Source organism: Leptonychotes weddellii, chromosome 6, assembly GCF_054177405.1.
Source record: "Leptonychotes weddellii isolate Sample4059 chromosome 6, ASM5417740v2, whole genome shotgun sequence".
In the NCBI taxonomy this organism is placed as follows: Eukaryota; Metazoa; Chordata; class Mammalia; order Carnivora; family Phocidae; genus Leptonychotes; species Leptonychotes weddellii.
Genome location: NC_138374.1, coordinates 47131688 through 47150887, shown reverse-complemented (window position 1 = coordinate 47150887; position 19200 = coordinate 47131688). Strand labels below are relative to the sequence as shown.

Sequence of the window (19200 nt, the reverse complement as noted above, 5' to 3'; positions counted from 1 at the left end):
TATTTATTTGTCAGAGAAAGAGCGCAAGCAGGGGAAGCAGCAGGCAGAGGGAGAAGCAGGCTCCCCACTGAGCAGGGAGCCCGACGCGGGGCTCGATCCCAGGACCCTGGGATCATGACCTGAGCCCAAGACAGACGCTTAACCGACTGAGCCACCCAGGTGTCCTGCTGCTTCCCCTTTTTAAAGTTTTTTTTTTTTTTTTTTAACAGAAACAGGGTTATTTGTAAAATATCTTACTCTCTGTATTTCATTAGTTGCTTCATATTTAGTGAGAGCTAGAGATTTGTTTAGATGCAGCTTTTGTTTCCTTAGACAAGAATCTTAAAACTGGTACTCTGTTATTTTTATTGTATCCCATTTGTAATGTATCATACCTTTTTGTTCCACTTTTAGTGATGCTAATATTGATCAGTGGGTTCAGTGTGGTTTCTTCTTGGTACTAGTCTATGTAGAAATTTTTCCTTGTTGTTTTTCCAATAGGTTATTAATAGTATATGCGAAAGTTTTTAAATACATGTTTTAGTAACTGAACATCTTACCAAACTCTCTCTATTATTTCTAATATTTTTTTAGTGGATACTCTTCAGGGATCATTATATAATAGTGTCTTAAACTTGGGCTTTGTTTGTAAAATGTCTAGATTCAAATCCTGGGTTATTTATACTTTCTGTGCCTCAGTTTATTCATCTGTAAAAGGAAAATTAGAAGTGTACCTACTTCATGGTTTATAATGAAGAGTGAATTGTTTTCAATAATATTGCAGATCTTAAGAATGTATATTTTCCTTTACTTTTGCAGATTGTGACATGTTTTTACCTTTTCAGTGTTTTTAGTGCTTAATTTAATTTTAGGATATAATTATACTGGCCATAACACTATTAAATAATGACTGTGATAACATGCATCCTTCAGTAATATTAATAGGTAATATTTTTGGAAGCATTATTTTATTCTCATTTTATTCCTGTTTTAAAATAAATATGCTGTTTTAGGAATATGTGATGGATAGCATATAAATAAATGTTTGCTATCTATTGATCTCTCATTTGCTATCTCTTGATTTGTTATTAAGATACAATTCATCAAATACCTATGGAGTATCTACTTATGTGTCAAGTGCTGGGGATGCATTGGTGAGCAAAACATAAAAATTTCCTGCCTTCATGGAGCTCATATTTTAGTGGAAGGGCGAAATGTAATGAATGTGATATATGAGGAAATTAGAATAGGGATAAAAAGTAGAAGAATATGGTATTGGGAATGTTGGAACAAAAGAGGCATTTTACAATATTAAATGGGATGTGTGGGAACAGTTTCCTTGAGAAGAGGAGATTTGAGTATAGACTTTCAAGATGAAGGAAGAGCCATCTGGCTAGCTAGGGAAATCCAGTCTGGTAGAGATGTCAGCAGTTGCTAAGGGAGAGCATGCTTGGCATGTTTCAAAATCCTGCAAGGAGCTGAGTTTGGTTGGAGCACAATATGACAAGTGCAAGAGATGAGGTTAAAGAGACAGCAGGAGGTAAAGGAGAGTGACTTGATCCTGTAGGGCCTCATAGACTAATGTAAGGATTTTTGCTTCTTAATGAGTGATATGAAGAGCATTGCAGGATTTGAGCAAAGGAATGGCATTCACTGACTTAACATTTTAAAAGTAAAATGTCAAGGATGGAAGCAAGGAGATTAAGGAAACTATTGCAACAATCCAAGCAAGAGGTTATGGTAATTTAGATGGTTGAGAGCAGTGGAATTAATGAAAGTGGTTGAAAAAAAGTGGTTAAAATCTGGAAATAATTTAAGGATAGAACCAATAAGCTTTTCCAAAGGACTGGTTAGGGATGTGAATAACACCTAACTGATCTTACTTCCTCTACTTTTATATACAGTATAAAATCCTTTTATATACAGTAGCAAAAGCAATCCTTATTTAAATTTGATAATTTTGCTTTTTTGTTTAGGACCTTTCAGTGACATCCTATTGCATGCTAAATAAAATTTATTCTCCTTCCCTCCTATTGCATGCTAAATAAAATTTATTCTCCTTCCCATCGCCAGCAAGGTGTGCATGTTCTGAAACCTGCATATTTTTCCAAATTTGTCTTAGCTACTCTCCATCTCCTTCACTGAGCTTTAGCCACACTGCTTTTCAATTTTTTGAATATACCAACCTCTTTCTTGCGGCAGAAGATTTTGCCTTTGGTATTTCTGTTTGGAAAATTCCCCAACCCCTAAGCTCACTCTGTACCTGATTAGCTCATTTGCATATTTTATGTCTCAATTTAAATGTCCTTAGGTCTATTTAAAGTAGATACTTTTCCTAGGGCGCCTGGGTGGCTCAGTTGGTTAAGCGACTGCCTTCGGCTCAGGTCATGATCCTGGAGTCCCTGGATGAGTCCCGCATCGGGCTCCCTGCTTCTGCCTCTGACCCTCCCCCCTCTCATGTGCTCTCTCTCTCTCATTCTCTCTGTCTCAAATAAATAAATAAAATCTTTAAAAAAAAAAAAATAAAGTAGGTACTTTTCCTAGACCCTCTCTCTCACCCATCGTCCTTCTCAGCCATTTGTTTTTTCCTTCATAGCATTTCTTACAGTTATTTTTCTGTTTAGTGTTTTTGTTTGTTTTGCGTTTTGTTTTGCTCGGTGTGGAATCTCCGTGAGACAGCAGCATGTCTGACTTGTTTAATTTTGTGTTCCAGTGCTGGGATGGTGCCTGGCCTATAGACCCATTCAATAAATAGCTTGACTGATGCAATTAATGAACAACTGAATAAACATTATATTTACATTATATGCTAGGATAGCAGTCCTGGACATTACACCTAACTTAGATTTTAGTTCAGTCTTGTTATTTTGATATTCTCCTTCTTTAATCAGCCATTGCATATTGCTTATTGTAAGGTGGTCATAAGTGGTTCTTTATCATTAGAAGAATATTTCCTTATTGAAATTCATTTGGTTATTGTCTATGCAAATTCTTACATCTCAGAAGACAACTCTGCTCATATAGTTTCGCTACTTGTCAGGGAGATGGGTCAAAGGAAATCTGAAACAGTAGCTTCAAAGATGTCTCTTACCCCCACCCAGTTTTTTCCTTTCCTAAAGGAAGAAAGGGAAAAAGAAATCTATGGTGTGAGTTCAGGTTTACTACGGTAAGTGTTTAAGAAAGGGCCCTGTTACCATGGCAACAAATGCATGCATTTCAAGAGGAAAATTTTCAGCATATGGTACTGATAAAATTGTAGCATTCCTATTCTCTTAGTATAGAATTGCTTTTTGTGAAGTTGAAAAATATATTCTGAAAACCCATATTAAAATTAATTTTTAAATGTTTCTATGATATTGTTTTCAAGTCATTTATTGTAACTTAAAATTATACCAAAAGAAGGTACTTTCATAATTCTGTCATGCAGAAAATCAAGCATTTGACATTAAAAATGATTTTTTCAGTCTGTATTAGATCTTGCTTAAACGGTAAAGTGGTAAGCAGTTTAATGTATTGGGAGTTTTTGACAATGGAAAACGACTTGCCACTTTATAGATTCCTTTGCCTTAAATGCTTTCTAACTCCAGTGGAGGAAAGCTGTTAAGCTTTAAGTGCTCTGTCATATTTGCAGGCTTTTATAGTAGAAGAGAGCAGTGAGCAATGATGATGGAAAACGATGGCAGGTAGACTTAAAACACCATAAAGCACAGACGATTGTGTATAATGCCTTGAATTGAATCCTTTTTGAATGAAATGATCAGCCATATGTGCCACCCTTATGGACCCTGTAAGAAGAGGAGAAGAAATGTGCCCTAATGCTAACTGTGCATGAAATTGCAGTGTTAGGAGATATTGACCAGATGTTTCAATCTCAACAAATAGCTTGTTATGTGACTGAGTGAAAATATCTTTGCTGCTTTGATCACATACACCTTGAAGGAAGGGGTAATTTAATAGAGGCTGTCATAGTTCATCATTGTCAGTAAACTTTGACTTGACCTTTGCCTTATGTTTTTGATGTTGCTGCTGATAGGTGTTGATGGGCAGATGTTTACTGCCTTGAGGGATTTTGCTTTTTACAACATGTATGTTAGAAATAGTAAAGGGGAAGGATTTTTCTCAATTCTTTTCTTGTTCTTTGGTTGTTAGTTGGCATGCTTCTCTGTGGATTTTGTAGAATTTCTGGGCAGATGCATCTGAGTGACATTCTTACCCCTAAAGACCACTGTTCTTTCTCTCTAAAGGTTTCTTACCCTCCTCACCTTTCAGTACTAGTTTTAATTGGCCATGATAAAGTTCTATTTGGATTTTTTCCTTGATATATATACCATATATTCTTCAGTTCTTTTCATAGCTTGACATGATAGATCTTTTAGAAAATCACCATAATTTTTGACTTTTATAATGAAGGACAATGATAACCAGAGAAATTAAATACTTCTACAAGGTTACACAGCTACTCTTTTTCAAGCCAGTTAGTTCTGTGACTGAGGTCTGATGACATTCATTCCATGATTTTCTTTACTTCCCTTTCTTTCCTCATATCTGGAGTGATGATTGAGAGTATACCTTCTGAAATCATACAGAGTTGAGTTCTTCCACTGACCTACGGTCTCTGCTTACTCACCTGTGAATTAGAATAGTATTTACCTTGTGCATGGTGGTTAGGATTAACTGAGAGATAACGTAGTAGGTAAAGAACTAGCATAATGGCAGACATATGGTAAGTACTCACTAATTTAGCTCTTAAGTGTATTGTTTTTTCTAATTCACCTTTGGCTAATTTTAGTGTTTTTTAGCTAACCTTTGGTTTAATTTGGTTTTAGGGCAGTTTTTCCTAAGTTGCTTGGGGAAAGTGTTTGGAATATATGCAAAAAATCATAATATGATTTTAGAAATTAATTTTAAATTATAATAAATATATGGGTGAATAAAAATGTCATTTAAACTCCACAGCAGCTCTTCCTACAATCTCCTTTAAAAGTTGCTTGGGGGTTAGGGGAGGAAAAAGTATTCCTAAACCCTCTCAGGGTCTCTGGCTACGTCTGAAAATTAAACTGACAAAGCATACAGACTTATTTAATATAAGTTTGTGGTGACACAGAGTCTTCATTAGAAAATTAAGACCCAAAGAAACAGTTTGACCTGAGTATTTTTATGCTAGGTCTGATGAATAGTGGGAAATTTTGTAGAAACATGATAGGTCAGAGAGTATGAGGCAACTGTGGTAAAACTGAGGGAAATTTAGCAAGGCCTTTTTTAAAGATTCTTTTAGTCCCTTTGTCTTTGGAGATGAGGGAGCTCTTTTCCTCCAAATATAGGGAAAGCACCTCTCACATGAAGGTTTTATGACCTGTTTCGGGGAAGAAGGGGAGGAAGGTGAGAGTGACTGTCCTGCTTCTGCTTTTTTCTCAAATTCCTTCAACCAGTGTGCCATAATTTGGAGTAGTGTGTCCTGAACCCCATTCAGGATATTGCCACATATTTATAACATCATCAACAACATCATTTCATTATATAAGGGAATTTAGTAATTTCACTTAATGTTGTGGAAGTGCTGTATTGAATTCTGTTTCTGAAGACATTTTCCAGACTTTTTTTTTTTTCAGACTTTTTTTTTCTTTAAGATCAGATTTTTTGGGGCACCTGGGTGGCTTAGTCAGTTAAGTGTCTGCCTTTGGCTCGAATATTTTTTTAAAAAGGTTCATTTATTTATTTGAGAGAGAAAGAGCAGGGGGAGAGGGAGAGAGAGAATCTTTAAGCAAACTCCCTGCCAAGTCCCATGCAGGGCTGGATCCCAGCACCCTGAGATCACTACCTGAGCCAAAACCAAGAGTTGGATGCCCAATCAACTGTGCCCCCCAGGTGCCCCTCTATTTTTAGTATTTTGAGGAACTGTCAAACTGTTTTCCACAGTGGTTGCACCAATTTACATTCCCACCATCCGTGCATAAGGGTTCCCTTTTCTCCGCATCCTTGCCAACTCTTATTCCTTGTCTTTTTAATACTAGCCATTCTGACTGGTGTGAGGTGTGACAAAATAAAACATGGGCATTTAGTCTAGTGTTCAAGAATAGCTTACCCAAGAAAGTGAGGTCTATAATCTAAGCTAGAAAGAACCAGAGATAAAATATGAATGGAATGATACTAGAACATTGCATTCCAGAGAGTGAATACTTTTAGATGAACTTGGAGAAGCAGTTGGTGGTTCAATCATAAAATTGTTTGTTGGAACTCTGCTTGAAAGACGTTTTTGAAAGATAACTCAAAGTATAGTGAATTGGAAGGAAGCAGAGCTGAAGGCAGGGAGTTGAATCACTGTATTGTACACCTGAAACTAATACAACACTGTTTGCTAACTGGAATTACAATAAAAAATTTAAAAAATAATAAAATAAATATAAACACACACAAAAGAACTGAAGGCAGAGGGACCTTTTGCAAATGGTCATGGAGGATAGAGTGGGGAGAAGAATAGGGCATGATTGCTAACAGACACAGGTTTCTTTTTTTTTTAGGATTTTATTTATTTATTTGAGAGAGAGAGAATGTGTGCATGCACACACGAGTGGGGGGAGGGACAGAGGAAGAAGCAGATGCCCCACTGAGCGGAGAGTGGGACATGGGGCTCAATTCTGGGACTCCAGGATCATCACCTGAACCAAAGGCAGACATTTAACTGACTGAGCCACCCAGGGGCCCCTGGACACAGGCTTCTTTTTGGAGAGATGAAATGTGCTGGAATTAGATAGTGGTGATGATTGCACAAGCTTATGAATATATAGGAAACAACTGAATTATATTCTTTAAAGTGATAACTTTTATGGTATGTGAATATATGTCCACAAAAATTTTTAAAGAAGTTTTGAGAGTAGTCTAATTGAGAGAAGATGGTGGCTTGCGCTTAAGTGGTAATAATAGAGATAGAGAGAAGGAGAAACATCTAGATTTAGTGGCAAAATAGGGTCAGAGGCATTTGGATATTCAGATCAATAATCTGAAGACAGGTCTAAACAAAAAATAGAGGTGAGGAGTCTCAGTGTATAGATGGGAATTTAAACTGTGGGGCTAGATTAGATCATATCCAGAAAAAGTGTATAGGGTGAAAAGGGCAGATAATTCTTGGATCCAGGCCTGCAGAACACCAAGGGATAGGGAAAAGAAAGGAAGCCTACAAAAGAGAGAGAAATGCTGCTTTATCCATTATTTACTATAATAATGCCCAACAACTGGTAAATGATCACAAATATTTATGGAATGAGTTGAATGAAATCAGAGTAAAAGTTTTTAATCATGTATCAGTGCCCTGTTATTATTTTCATCATCATCAATACTATTTAACAGGCACTGCTATAGGCACTTCGCTTATCTTATTTAATTCTCACAGTAATTCTGTAAGAAGTAAAAGCTCTGATAGAGTATATAATTTACTGTCACACAACTGGATGAATTTATATAAATCTGAGTCTAACATTTATGCTTTTTTCTTACTGGGCCAAAGTTTCCTAAAATTTCTTCTGAGAAATAGATGTTAACAGGTATTTAACAAGAAAAATAACTAAAAATTGTTGGGGATAATAGTAGGACTATCACAAATCAATTTTTATTAATAGGACACCTGCCAACAAGGAAAACAGCAGTTTTGTCAAGAAAGGAGTATAACATACTAGTTAATGAGGGAGAATAGATTCTTTAATAATATTTGTGAAAATTTTGTGTTTCACTGTGTCACTTGGTAGCATACCAATCATCTGAGGCAGTCAGCCCTTTAAGTCATGTGATATACGTTGGTTTCCTAACCAACTACTTCAGTTTTGATTTCCTGATAAACCTTTGCAATCTGTTTTTGCTGTTACTTCCCAGTTGACATATAATTTCTTTTCATTGTGGTTTAGTTTTCCTGAAATTCCTCATTGGGTTTTCTGATATAAAATGCTTGTCTTTGGCTTATCCTGCAACTATTTTAGTATCATTATTTTAGTGTCATTCTTCATTATTCTATTACAAATTGAATTAAAGTATGTAGCATTATCTTAGAAGTGACTGGCTCTTGAGCATCATTTTCAGTTATATTGTCCTAAATACTACATTAGGTAGCAAGGAGGAAATTCATCTGGAAAGTAAAGTCAATATTACTAGAAATCTCTCTCTTTTTTTCCTTTTTATTAAAAAGATTTATTTATTTTAGAGAGAGAGAGAGCACGTGCAAGTGGGGGAAAGGGCCGAGGGAGAGGGAGAGAAATCCTCAAGCAGACTCCTTGCTGAGTGTGGAGCCCGACACAGGGCTCAATCCAGGACCCTGAGATCATGACCTGAGCCAAAACGAAGAGTTGGATGCCTGACTGAGCCACCCAGGTGCCCCTAGGAGTCTTTCTATATGTTGTTAAAGACTCTTAACATGAAACTTAATGTGTCATTTATTCAGCACCTATTTAAATTCAGTTGTAAATTTTCTGCTTCCTTACCTTAATGAGGTATCATCTCTTATCTCATTCCTTTGTTCAAAAACCCTCAGGTGCACCCATCTACCTACAAAATGCTGCCTCAACTTCTTTCTTTTAAGGTTTTTTAAATTTTTTTTTTTAAAGATTTTATTTATTTATTTGAGAGAGAGAGAATGAGAGACAGAGAGCATGAGAGGGAGGAGGGTCAGAGGGAGAAGCAGACTCCCTGCCGAGCAGGGAGCCCGATGCGGGACTCGATCCCGGAACTCCAGGATCATGACCTGAGCCGAAGGCAGTCGCTTAACAAACTGAGCCACCCAGGCGCCCCTTAAATTTATTTTTTAAATAATCTCTACACCCAGCATGGGACTCGAATTCACAACGGCTAGATCAAGAGTCACATGTTCTAACTGAGCGAACCAGGTGCTCCTGCTGCCTCAGCTTCTTAACGTGGCATTTAATGATCTGGCCTGGATCATCTTTTCTCAGTCTTCCCTCCCACGTAGTGCTCTGTCATTATATTCCTAATAGTTCTTCATTTCTCTTTTTCATTGTTTTTGTTAACAGTATACTCTTTTATTTTCCAGTCTGTGTGCTAAGGCCCCTTGGATTCTGTGACAAACCCACATTGGGTCCACAAGATATTTTAAATTTTTCTAACAAGACAGTGATACCTATCAGAAAGAGCATGAACCACTAGTTCCAGATATTTCTATTTTAATGTTAGATTGCTACATTCCTTTGGTAGTATCAGATACTCTACAAAGCTGGATTTTGGGTGGTAAAAAAGAAAAAAAAAATTAAGTATTGCACAAGAATCAGTGTGAAACAGGGAATGGGATTGGTGGCAATCTGATTTCAAGGTTTGAGAATTTTACGGTGCATGACATGCTAAATTGTTAGGAAATAAATAACTTATTAAGTTGTTTGGAACTAACTACTTAATACATAGAATTTCTTTTGCCTTAGGGACACCGTGATAAAATTCCTAAGATAGGAAAGGAGACAGCTTATAGCCATTTTTGAATATTATGCCCATTGTTCATAGACGAATTGATCATGTCACCTGTCTCTGGAAGCCTTTTCTGAACCCCTCTGCTGCAATTAATCTCCCTCCTGGGTCTTTTCTGTTGGCATTCTGCCTTTACTGTTGCTTTTAAAATTGAAATCAACTAATTCACATATTTATTTAAAGTTACGAATTATGGCTGTGGCTTTCTTGATCTCCATTTAAGTGTACTTACAGCACAGTGTGAGCCCTTTCATTCTGTATAAAAGAGATTCAACTATAATAAGTATCATTTACTGAACTAAATTGCATGGCTTGTTAGTCTGTTTCTAATTCTTGAAACATCCTTATAAGATCATAGATTATATTATCTGCATTTTATATTTGAAGAAATTGGGGTTTAGCAATGTTGGCTTACTTCACACTGACATACCTCCCAACCTTTGACTCTTCTAGTTCCCTTTCCTTTACTGTTGATTTATAGAATCAGCTTTTTGGTATCTTCAGAAATCCTATTGAGGTACCGACTGGGGTTGCAACAAATCTGTAAATCAGTTTGGGGAGAATTGCTGTCCTAAGGGTATTGAGGTCTAATCCATGCATTTAGTATAGCTCTCCATTTGTATAGTTTTTTTCCCCTCAGCAAACTTTATGGCGTTTTATGTATAGGTCTTGCACTCATTTTCTCAAATTTTATCCCAGTATGTTTCATTTTTAATGTGATTATAAATGACAGTATTTTCTTAACTTTAATTTTCAACTGTTCCTTGATAGTATGTAGAATTACATTAGATTTTTGTATATTGCTACTGAATCCTGAGACCTTGATAAACTCAATTTTTAATCCTGAAGCATTTATGTAGATTCCTTGTGATCTCATATATTCCTTGGTTGGAGTTCAGCCAGAGCCTCAAGAGTTATGATTTTAGCACACGACTCTTTGAAACTTTTTTTTTTTTTTTTTTTTTTTACAATTTTTAGTCTCTTGACTCTCCTTGAACACTTATCTCTTTTCACTAGAATGCCTGGCTCTGTTTGGCTTCTTTCCCCCCACACCACAGTCTGGAAATTGCCTACTGGCAGAGAGCCTACATGATGTAAGGGCCTACCTTGTTTCTTTTCTGTCAGAGATCACAGTCCTGCTCTGCCTTTGTCCAGTGTCTGAAAATTCTGTGCTTGTTTCTTTCTGGTTTTGTTTTCTAGTTATTCACAACATACATGTAATTTTGGACTATTTTAGGAGAGTTAAAGATAGGTGTTTAAGGATGTACTATACATACATAAACAAAGACAAGCTGAGCAATTTGTTTTAGCTAAAAGGAGCAGCATCATAAGAGGTTATGAAAAGGGTTGAATCTCTTTTCTAGAGAATCTGAAGATGTTGTGGTGTGACTATATTAGGGACACCGTCACTTTCATCTTATCCTCTACTAGACATGCATTAAATGTTTATTGACTGGATGTCGGAATGGTAGGAAACCGATTGGTGAAGTATTGGTAACACATTGTGTTTGAGATAAAATTAGAGAATTACTAAAATTTTAATAAAACTCTTATCAAATTAATTATAAACTTTTTTTTTAAGATTTTTATTTATTTATTTATCAGAGAGAGAGAGAGAGAGCGAGCACAAGTAGGGGGAGCAGCAGAGGGAGATGGAGAAGCAGACTCCCCGCTGAGCAGGGAGCCCGATGTGGGACTCGATCCCAGGACCCTGGGATCATGACCTGAGCCGAAGGCAGACGCTTAACGACTGAGCCACCCAGGCATCCCAATTATAAACTTTCAAAAAATTACTTTTAATTTATTTCAGCTTTCTGATTATAACATCTTTAATGACTCAGCCAGGTTATTAAGTGCTTTGAAGCAGTGAACCTGGCTTCTCTTAGTTCTGTGTGTTTACTTTGGCCTAGTAAGCTCTCACAATGGATTGACAAACCTAAATCAAAATCACTGGTCAAGAGTAAAGTTCTCGTATTTTTGTCAGTGTCCCGATATACTAATATCAAAAATAGGATGTTAGCCGGGGCGCCTGGGTGGCTCAGTCGTTAAGCGTCTGCCTTCGGCTCAGGTCATGATCCCAGGGTCCTGGGATCGAGCCCCGCGTCGGGCTCCCTGCTCGGCGGGAAGCCTGCTTCTCCCTCTCCCACTCCCCCTGCTTGTGTTCACTCTCTCACTATGTCTCTCTCTGTCAAATAAATAAATAAAATCTTTAAAAAAAAAAAAATAGGATGTTAGCCAGTTTCCTGTGATGAAATATTCCATGATGGAATTCCAACAAAACCTGCTGAATATTTCTGTTATTTTTCTTTTTTTTGTCTTGCAGGTTTAAGTAATATTGATTGGTAATGGAAGAGTTACAAGTCAGATTTAAGGCTGGGTGTCACTCCTTTTTTACACTGTAGTTTGAACATGTAAACTTTGATTTAATTAGGCTTAATTACATCATAATGGCTTCACTTTCACTGAATGAAGTTTCCTATTATTTAATGGCATATTAAGTTATTTAAATAATCATACTAAAATTTGTTACTGATTTTGTTTTTGTATTTTACCACTAAAACAGACATGGTTGATCATTTAACCATGCTTCCTACGTGAATAAAAAAATATATATCCATCCATCCGTTGATGGACACTTAGGTTGCTTCCATGTCTTAGCTACTATAAATAATGCTGTTGTGAACATGAGGCTACAAATACCTTCTTTTTTTTAGATTTTATTTTATTTTTTTGAAAGAGCACAAGGGGGAGAGGCAGAGGGAGAGAGAGAAGCAGGTTCCTCACTGAGCAGGGAGCCCGATGTGGGATTTGATCCCAGGACTCTGGAAAATAACCTGAGCCCAAGGCAGATGCTTAACTGACTGAGCCACCCAGACGCCCCTACAAATATCTTTTTGAATTATTGTTTTCATTCTTTTGGATATATTCCCAGAATAGAATTGCTGGATCATATGGTAGTTCTATTTTTTAATTTTTTTTTTTTTTAATAATCTGTACACCCAACATGGGGCTCGAACTCATGACTCCAGGAGATGAAGATTTGCATGCTCTACAAACTGAGCCAGCCAGGCACCCCCTATTTTTAATTTTTTGAGGAACTCCAAACTATTCTTCATAGTAGCTGTACCAGTTTACATTCCACCATTAGTTCATAATGGTTCTCTACATCCACACCATTATTGTTTTCTCTTGTCTTTTTGATAATGGCCCTTTTTCTTCCTTTCTTTCTTTCTCTTTCTTTCTTTCTTTTTTTCTTTCTTTCTTTTTTTAGAGCAGGGGAGGGTGGAGGGGCAGATGGAGAGAGGGGATCCTCAGCCCCAATGTGGGGCTCCATCTCACGACCCTGAGATCATGACCTGAGCCAAAATCAAGAGTCGGGTGCTTAATGACTGAGCCACTCAGGTGCCCCAATAATAGCCATTCTAACAGGCATGAGGTGATATCTCACTGTGGTTTTAATTTGCATTTCTCTAATGATTAGCAATGTTGAGCATCATTTCATGTGCCTGTTGCCCAATCATATATTTTCTTTGGAAAAATGTCTATTCAGGTCCTTTACCCATTTTAAATTTGATTATTTGTTTTTCTGCTATTGAGTTTTATGGGTTCTTTATATATTTTGGATATTAAGCCCTTATCAGATATATGGTTTACAAATATTTTTTCCCATTCCATAGGTTGTCTTTTCACTTTGTTGATGGTTTCTTTTGCAATGCAGAAGATTTTTAGTTTGATGTAGTCCCACTTTTTTTTTTATATTGTTATTTGTGCTTTAGTTGTGATTTTCAAAAAATCATTTCTAAGACCCGTGTCAAGGAGTTTTTTTTCCTGTGTTTTCTTCAGAGTTTCATGACTGCAGGTCATACATTTAAGTCTTTAATCCAGTTCACGTTAATTTTTTGAATGATGTAAGTTAGAGGGTCAAGTTTCACTCTTTTACATGTGAATAGCAAATTTTCTCAGCACATTTATTGGAGAGACTCTATTTTCTCCCTTGGGTATTTTTGGCTTCCTTGTCAAATATTAGTTGGCGTATATGTTTGGGTTTATTCCTGGGCTCTTGATTCTGTTCCATTGGTTTGTTTTTCTGTTTTTATGCCAGTACCATGCTGTTTTAATTACTATAACTTTATAGTATAGCCCCAAATCAGAAAATGCGACATCTCCTGCTTTGACCTTCTTTCTCACTTTATTTTTGGATATTCAGGGTCTTTTCTTGTTCCATCTAAATTTTAGGATTGTTTATTTCTATAAAAAAGGCCATTGGAATCTTGATAGGGATTGCATTGGATCCATAGATGGCTTTTGGTCGTATTGACATTTTAACAATATTAATTTTCCCAGTCCATGAGCATGGGATGCCTTTCTGTTTACTTGTGTCTTGTTGATTTCTTTCATCAATATCTTGTAGTTTTAAGAATAGAGATCTTTAACCTCCTTTATTCACTTTATTCCTAAGTATTTTATTGTTTATTTGCTACTATTGTAAATGGAACTAATTTTTAAAATTCTTTTTCAGAGAATTTGTTGTCAATGTATAGAAATGCCACTGATTTTTGTATGTTTATTTTGTATCTTACAACTTTACTGAATTGATTAGTTCTAGCTTTTTTTTGGTTGACTTCCTATATATAAAATCACATCATCTGCAAATAGAGATGATTTTACTTCTTCCTTTCCAACAGTGATGCCTTTTCTTTTTCTTGCCTGATTGCTCTAGCTAGGATTTTCAGTACTGTGTTAAGTAGGAGTGGTGAGAGTGGGCATTCTTGTCTTGTTCCTGATGATAGAGAGGAAGCTTTTAATCTTTCAGTGTTGAGTATGTTATTAGCTTTGGGTTTATTATATATGGCCTTTATATTGTTGAGATATGTTTTTTATTCTTAGTTAAGTGTTTTTATCACAAACAGATACTGAATTTTGTCAAATGCTTTTTCTGTGTCTATTAAGATGATCATATGATTTTTTTTCCTTTCATTTCATCATTTGTGTATATTGGACCATCATTGCATCCTTGGGATAAATCCAGTTTGATCATGGTGAATGATCCTTTTAATGTAGTGCTGAATTCGGTTTGTTAGTATTTGGTTGAGAATTTTTGCATCTGTATTCATCAGGATATTGGCCTGCCATTATTCCCCCCCGCCACTAGTGTCCTTATTTGGCTTTTGTATCAGGATAATGCTGACTTATAAAACAAATTTTAAAGTGTTCCCTCCTCTTCAGTTTTTTGGAAGAGTTTGAGAGGCATTGATGTTAATTTCTATTTAAATATTTGGTAAAATTCACCACTGAAGTCATCTAGCCCTGGGCTTTTCTTCAATTAGAGAGTTTTTGTTACTGATTCAATCTCCTTAATAGTAATTGGTTTATTCAGATTTTGTATTTCATCCTTATTCAGTCTTCGTAAATTGTATGTTTCTAAGAATTTTTTGATTCCTATAGGTTGTCCAGTTTGTTGGCATATAATTGTTCATAGTAGCCTCTTCTGATCCTTTCTATTTCTGTGGTATCAGTTGTAATACTTCCTTTTTTTGTTTATAATTTTGATGATTTGTATTCTCTCTTTTTTTTTCTCCCCCTTTGGTTAGTCTGCTAAGCACTGTGAATTTTGCTTATCTTTTCAGCCTTTAGTTTGGTTAATCTTTTCTATTGTTTTCTATTCTTTTCTAATCTTTTTCTGTTGTTTTCTGTTCTCTATTTCATTTATGTCTGCTTTAATCTGTATTATTTTCTTCCTTCATCTACCTTTGGGCTGTTTGTTCTGCTTTTTCTAGTTTCATAAGGCATAATGTTTGATTGTTAATTTAGGATCTTTCATGCTTGTTAATGTAAGCAGTTATTAGTATAAACTTCCCTGTTAGAATTGCTTTTGCTGCATCCCCCAAATTCTGGTATGTTGTTTTTCATTTTCATTTGTCTCAAGAAATTTTTTTTGTTCCCCTTTAATTTCTTCTTTGATCCATTGGATTTTTCAGGAGAGTGTTGTTTAATTTTCGTGTGTTTGTGCATTTTCCAGATTTCCTCTTGTTACTGATTTCTGGTTTCATGCCACTGTAGTCAAAGAAGATACTTGCTGAATTTGCTAAGATTTGTTTTGTGGTCTAACATACAACTAGCCTAGAAAATACTCTGTATGCACTTGAGAAGAATGTGTATTCTGCTGCTGTTGGATAGAATGTTCTCTATATGTCTGTTAGGTCCATTTGGTCTCTAGTTTTGTTGAAATATGCTGTTACCTTATTCTTATTCTCCCATTCTCTGATTCTCTATCTGGATGGTCTGGATGATTCATTGTTAAGAGTGGGGTATGAAAGGGGCACCTGGGTGGCTCAGTCGTTAAGCGTCTCCCTTTGGCTCAGGTCATGATCTCAGGGTCCTGGGATCGAGCCCCACATCGGGCTCCCTGCTCGGTTGGAAGCCTGCTTCACCCTCTCCCACTCCCCCTGCTTGTGTTCCCTCTCTCGCTGTGTCTCTCTCTGTCAAATAAATAAATAAAATCTTAAAAAAAAAAAAAAAGAGTGGGGTATTAAAGTCCCTAACTATTATTGTATTGCTTTTCATTACTCCTTTTAGCTGTGTTTCTTTCTTATATATTTAGGTGCTCCAGTGTTGGGTGCCTAAATATTTACAATTGTTAAACCTTATGGATGGATTGGCCCCTTTATCATTATATAATGACTTTCTTTGTCTTTGTACCACTTTTAGTTTAAAGTCTACTTTGTCTGATATTAACAAACCCCTGCTTTGTTTTGGTTACCATTTCCTTGAAATACCTTTTTCCATCCCTTCACTCTCAGTCTATATGTGTCTTTAAGGCTGAAAGTGAGTCTCTTGTAGGCAACATCTTATTGGATCTTGGTTTTTAAATTCAGACATTCTGTGTCTTTGGATTGGAGAATTTAATCTGTTTATGTTTAAAATACTGTATTACCCCACCATCCCTTCCCCCCAGTCTATAGTTTCAGTTACCTACAGTCAACCATAGTCTGGATGCAGATGATCCTTTTCCTGTCCTATCATCAGAACATCAGTAGTAGCATAATGCTCTGTGTCACAGTGCCTGTGTTATTCGCCTTAATCTCATCATCTAGGCATTTTATCGTCACTCATCATCCCAAAAAAGATGAGTAAAGTGCAATAAGATACTTTGAGAGAAAGCATATTCACATAATTATTGTTACAGTATATTGTTAATATTTTTCTATTTTATTATTGGTTATTGTTAATCTCTTACTGTGCGTAATTTATAAATTAAACTTTATAACGGATATGTGTGTATAGGAAAAAATCATAATATATACAGGGATCAGTACTATCAGCAGTTTCAGGCATCTACTAGGGATCTGGGAACATATCTTCTGCAGATAGGGGAGACTATTGTAATTCTCAATAGATAAGGACTTACTGTTGCCATTTTATTAATTGTTTCTTAATTGTGTTGTAGATATTTTGTTCCTTATTTCTTACCCTGCGGTCATTTTTCATGTTTTGATCTCTTTCAGTAACAATATGCTTTGACTTTTTTATCATGTTATTTTGTGTAATTGCTACAAGTTTTCCCCTGTGGTTACCATGAAGCTTACATAAAATATGTTAAAATTATAACACCTATTTTAAGCTGATAACAACTTAACTTCATTAGAATTCCTAAATTTTACACTTTTACTTCTCTTCCCCCTCTCACTTTAGGTTATTGCTATTACAATTTTTGCATGTTTTTATATTGTGTAACTAATTACAGATTATTGTGTTTTTGGTTATTTTTACTACATTCATGTTTTTGAACTTAAAACTGAAGTTCTAAGTGAATTACGTACCACAATTACCGTATTACAGAATCTAACTTTGATGGCATATTTACCATTACCAGTTAGTTTTATGTTACCTTCTTATATTATTATGATGATGTTAATTAGCATCCTTTCCACTCAAAGAACTCCATTTGGCATTTCTTATAAGCAGGGCTTAGTGGTAATGAACTCCCTCAGCTTTTGTTTGTTTGGGAAAGTCTTTATCCCTCCTTCATTTCTGAAGGACAGCTTTGCTGGATATAGAATTCTTGATTAACATTTTTTTCTTTTAATACTTTGAATGTTTCATCTCATTTTCTCCTGGCCTGTAAAGTTTCTGTTGAGAAATGTACCCATAATCATATGGGGGTTTTCTTGTATATAACTTCTCTGTTTTCTTTTGCTGCTTTTAAAATTCTTTCTTTGTCTTTTTTTGACAATTTAATTATAATATGTCTCAGTGTAGCCCTATTCATATTCAACCTATTTGGCCTCACGGATCTGGATATCCCTTTCTATTTCTATGTTCAGGAAGTTTTCAGCCCTTATTGCTTAAATATACTTTCTGTCCTTTTTTTCTTCTTCTGGAATTCTCATAATGCAAATATTATTTCTTTCTTTTCTTTTCTTTTTTTTTTTTTTTTTAGAGAGGGAGGTTGTGGGGAAGGGAGAGAGGGAGAGAAAAAGAATCTTAAGCTGACATGGGGCTTGATCTCACAACCCTGAGGTCACGATCTGAGCTGAAATCAAGAGTCGGACACTTAACCGACAGCCCCACCCAGGCGCCCAGTTCTGTAAGTTTTTTTTTACTCTTTTTCATTCTTTCTTTCTTTTTGCTCTTCTGAGCCAATAATTTCAAATGTTCTATCCTCCAATATTTTTTGGTTTTTGTTCCTTAAGTAATAGTATATTGAAAGTTATTTGCATTTTTTTCTATAGGGTTATGTTACAGTTTTATATTTTCTTTGATTTCTTTGTTTCTATGTATTCAACTTTATCACCTTTTTTCCAAATGAATTTAAAATTCAAATTGAATTGCACTTTCAAAAATATACAATTTTAGCATTTCAAAAGGCTACTTTATGTGTAGTGGCACATTCAGAGGAATCTTTCTTCTGTTTCAGTTTCTTTATTCCTTTCCCACCCACCCTGATAGAAAACCATTTTTCTTTAGTTCATGGTTTATTCTTTCTGTGTTTCTTTTTACAAAATAAGGAAACTTAAAATTATATATATATTCTAAAAGAGTATGTGTATGTACTAAAAGGATATATATGATTTTAATTCTCACTGTCTCTTAAAGTATACATGCACACATACAGACACTCTTTTGAACTCTGGTCTTTTTTTTAAATCTTCAGAAAAGATCCTGGCAATTACTCTATATAAATGGATTACTCTGCATAGCTTATCCTTGTTTGATTGTTTTTTTTAAGTTGCTGTGTGATGTTCCATTGAGGGGATTTATCAGTTTATTCAACCAGTCTTCTATGGATGGGCTTTTAGGCTGTTTCTGACATTTTGGCATTACATATGATGTATTTTTTTTTTTTAAAAGATTTTATTTATTTATTTGAGAGAGAGAGAATGAGAGACAGAGAGCATGAGAGGGAGGAGGGTCAGAGGGAGAAACAGACTCCCCGCCGAGCAGGGAGCCCGATGCGGGACTCGATCCCGGGACTCCAGGATCATGACCTGAGCCGAAGGCAGTCGCTTAACCAACTGAGCCACCCAGGCGCCCTACATATGATGTCTTAACAAGTGCTTATGCATATGTTGTTTTGTATTTGTGGACATGTATCTTCAGAACAAATCTCTAGACAGTTATTGTATATTTATCTTAGTTTTCTTTGTTACTTTTTGTCTCTTCATCCCTTTAACTCTCAAATATATATGCATTTCTTTTATACTTCAAATATTTGAGAATGTGGTAAGATTTTAATGTCTTTTAACTTAGTATATGGGGTATTTT

At 35.7% G+C, this 19200-nt stretch overlaps 1 protein-coding gene across 5 annotated transcripts in view; it reads left to right on the top strand.

The window, feature by feature from the left end:
- ADK (adenosine kinase) overlaps nt 1–19200 on the top strand; it is a 488918-nt gene that overhangs the window by 202683 nt on the left and 267035 nt on the right. The gene's annotated exons all lie outside the window — the stretch shown is intronic.